The sequence below is a fragment of the Gossypium hirsutum genome, chromosome A12, assembly GCF_007990345.1.
Source record: "Gossypium hirsutum isolate 1008001.06 chromosome A12, Gossypium_hirsutum_v2.1, whole genome shotgun sequence".
Taxonomy (NCBI): Eukaryota; Viridiplantae; Streptophyta; class Magnoliopsida; order Malvales; family Malvaceae; genus Gossypium; species Gossypium hirsutum.
The window spans coordinates 53513066-53517370 of NC_053435.1; positions in this window are offsets into that span (position 1 = coordinate 53513066).

The window sequence follows — 4305 nt, forward strand, 5'->3', positions numbered from 1 at the left end:
TGCGCCTACCACATAGTCGTTAGCATCACACATAACAATAAAATGTTTTGACCAATTCAGGATAATGATTATTGGTACAAATATGAGTTTCTCTTTCATTACCTCGAAAGCTTTGACATAGTGTTGGTCAAATATGAAAGGTGTCTCCTTTTGAAGAATTTGATTCAATGGTTTAGAGATGTGAGCAAAATAATTTATAAATCTCCAGTAGAATTCAACATGGCTCAAGAAATTTCAAACACCTAGAACATTCGTTAGATTGGGGAGGTTTTTATAACCTTAATTTTGGCTTTGTCGACTTCCACTCCTTTCTTTGAGATTTGATGTCCTAGTACCAGCCCTTCTTTCACCATTAAATGACATTTTTTTCTAGTTAAGAACTAGATTAATCTCTTCGTACATTTTCAAAACTTTTTTCAGGTTACTCAAGCATTCTTGAAAAGAATCTCCTTAAACTGAGAAGTCATCTATGAACACGTCCAACCCCTGCTCTAATATATCAGTGAAGATAGCTGACATACATCTCATAAAGGTTGTTGGAGTGTTGCATAAGCCAAATGGCATTATTTTAAAAGCATAAGTGCCAAAAGGACCGGTCAAAATATTTTTCTCTTAGTTATCTACGTGTATTGGGATTTGATGGTACCTTGAGTACCAATCAAGAAAACAATAGTAATTTTTGCCTGCTAATTCATCAAGCATTTGATTAATGAACTGTAGTGGGAAATGGTATTTTTTTTATTGCATCATTCAATTTCTAGTAATCAATACATACTCTCTAACTAGTAACCGTTCTTGTTGGAATTAACTCATTTTTATCATTCTCGACTACTGTTAGACCTCCCTTCTTTGGAACACACCATGTAGGGCTACCTATTCACTGTCAGAAATGGCGTAAATAATACATGCATCTAACCATTTAAGTAATTCTTTCTTTACCAACTCTTTCATAGCTGGATTAAGTCTACACTGAGCATCAACTACCGGCTTTTTCCTTCTTCTAATCTGACCTTTTGTTGAGAGAATGCATGATTAATTCCTTTGATGTCAGCAACCGTCCATCCTATAGCTTTTTTTATGAATTTTCAGGACATTCAATAGGGCCTCCTCTTGATTTGCATCTAAGCCCACAAAAATAATCACTGGAAGAGTATTTTGTTCCCCCAAATATCCATATTAAATTGCTCAGGTAGCAACTTTAATTCTAACTCAGGAGGTCTGATAAAACATGGCACCATTTTTGTAGAGTTCGGGACAAATTATTCCGGTTGTCCCTTGCTCTGCCTCCACCAATCTAGTTGGGAAACCATGTGATCATTCTCTTGTTCAGCGCCATCCCACTCTTTTTCTTCTTTTTCATAATCATTTAATTCTGCAATTAACTCTAACTGGTTGCATTCTTGTTCTTTGTTTCCTACTTGTTCCAGTTGCCCGATTTCCTTTTCATGACATTCCTCCCAGGTAGATTCATTAGCATTGAATTTCTCTAATATTTCCATTACTTCCTTCTGTGTTTTTGTCCAAATGCTTCCTTCCATAGCAAAAATGTTGAATCTGAACTACGAGGTGTATACCACCACCTAATATGGATCTGAGGATTGTCTTAAACCTCTCCCATGCCTACCCTAATGTTTTAGTGTACTTTGCTTGAAATAAGATAATTATGTATAAATACTCAATAACTTGGTCATATGCATTATTCAGCAAAGAAATAGCTGCACAAACTCAGTCCAAGTATTAATGGAGTCTGGAGGAAATGCATCTAACCACATTTTTACCTTCCTATCAATGCGAATGGAGTTAATAATAACTTGATAGTATCACATGAAATGCCCACGTAAGTAATAGTGATGCATAAATGATCAAATTTCTACAAGAATGTTATGAGATCCTCAATTTTATTATCAACGAATATGACGTTATTAGAAATCCATGTTTGTAAAGAAGGGTTTAATTCAAAATGTGAACTATTAATGATGGGACGAGTAATGCTAGACCATAACTAGTCCATATCAAACAATGTCCCTAAGACATGCATAATTTTGTTAGTAATTATTTATAGCCAAATGAATCGTATCTATAACCTAAAAATTTCTTAATTATTCTTATTGAAGTGCAACAATTAAAATTGAACTAGTGACGTTGCCTCCCCAATAATGGCGCCAACAACTTGACCGCCTTTAAAGATACTAGCGTCTAGAGTATGAATACTACAACAAAAGATAAATATAACTGAGGTGGTGTCTACAAGTATATGAGTCAAGTTGTAATATAGTTACAAGAGAGTAGGTGAGTACTCCGAGGATCGCACCCAAAGGAGGTTAGCACTATGGCAATTTTAACCTAAACACCAAAAGATCTAATTAGTAGTCGAAATAAATTATATTATGAAAATATAAATAAAACGGGCTTTTGGAGTTTTTTATAATAAAAAAATAAAAAATAAATAAATATTGAGAAATTGAAAAGTGGAATTAATCAAATCTGATTATAAGTGATTAGCTCACTTTGGTAATCTTCATCAACTGTCGCTTTGGGTTCTTTGTCAATCAACTAGTTGATATCCTAGCAGGATCTTCCGATATGTCTACTAGAATAACAAGTTAGCAAGGACTACTTCTCTTCTAACCTCACAGTCTAGACCAGTTTAGTGTTAAGGTGTTCAAGGATAGGATATACCAATTTTGGGTTAATTCCCACATTAATAACTTCCTATGGTTGTCAAGCTTAGGGTTTTAGGTTCTTCCATTCCTAAACAGCTGATCTGTTGAGTAACCTTACAAAACAGTTAATAGGTCATACCTCTACTCGCTAATCTCCTATAGAAGGATTAGTTCCTCATGGTTTTTATAAATAGTATAGAATCAATATAAAGCGTAAACATGATAAATGAATCAAAAGTACAGAGTTTAAGAAAAATCCTGATTTGTATTAAGAATGAAAGCAAATCCATAAGGTTTGATCGTATCCACAAATCAGATCTCTTAAAATAAAACAAAGAACAAATTGAAAATAAATCTAAAAACCTAAGGAAAGAAAAACGTGAATTAAAATTGAAAGAGAGATTATAATATAAGTAATTGGTGTCTATAACATGTGACAAATGAGCCTATTTATAGATTTGAGGTGGTTATCGTCCTTAAACCTAGGTTAGCTTATGTTCTCAAGCTTTAAGTTTGATTGTGAGGCCAAAATTCCCCTAACTCGTATTATTTCCTGCCCAGAGTCGATGTCGTGACACATCAGGACTTATGTCGTGACATAAAAGTTAGTATACTTTTCTTTGGGATGCCTTTAGGGGTATGTCGTGACACCCATAGGCTATGTCTCGACATCGTAGGTAGTATCAGAATTTCTTTATTCTGATTCGTATGTTGCAACATAGTACCAGTATTGGTCTAGCACACCTTTTAATGGTCTCCTGCACACTTACAAAGTTCATTAGCTCACCCTTAGGCCTCTTTGGCCCCTAAGGTCAATAAAAGACTCAATTTACACATTTTATTGAATTTAATTAAACTTACTAAAACATAATTAAATACTAATAATAATGCTTGTTTCAAGCTCCTAAAGTCCAAAAATTAGTGTAATTTGCTACACCTAATTAGGACAAATCAATACTGACTAGTTGATTGAGTAGAAACCTGAAAAAAGAATTAGTTATGACTAACAAATTAAGCTAATCACCCATGTCTAAAATTGATTAAAGTCTATAAATTAAGTTTTTCAAATTTCTTTATATTTAGGTTTTTGTTATTTCTTTATTTATAAAAGTCAAAATATTTTCTTTTATATTTTATCATACTATAGTTTATTTAAATTACTAATTATATCTATTTGTGCTAAGGTTAGAATAAATTTAGTGCTAGCCTCCCTTGGGTTGTAGCTACATTACAACTTGACCCGTATACTTGTGGACACCGCATTATTATATATCTTTTGTGCAATATCCTTACTCTGGACGTTGGTACGCCTGGAGGCGGTTAGGTACTGTGACGACAGTTTACAAGCTCCTTGGGGCGACATCGTGATGATGGTGTATAGGCTCTACGAAGTGACCAATTAAAAGAGGTTATAAACTCTCAGAGTCATAAGTCCATGGATAGAAATCGCGTGATGGAGTGGTGAATAGGTACGCCTTATGGTGAATCAAAGTCCACCAAGACTGTATAGAGGAAAGCCAGCGGGACATATAAGTGGGGATCATTGAATGATTAATATGGAAAAAAATTGACACAATGATTAGGGCATATAGGAATGCAAGAAAGTAAGCTAATAAGAGGGCCTACCAAAAATGTATGGGTA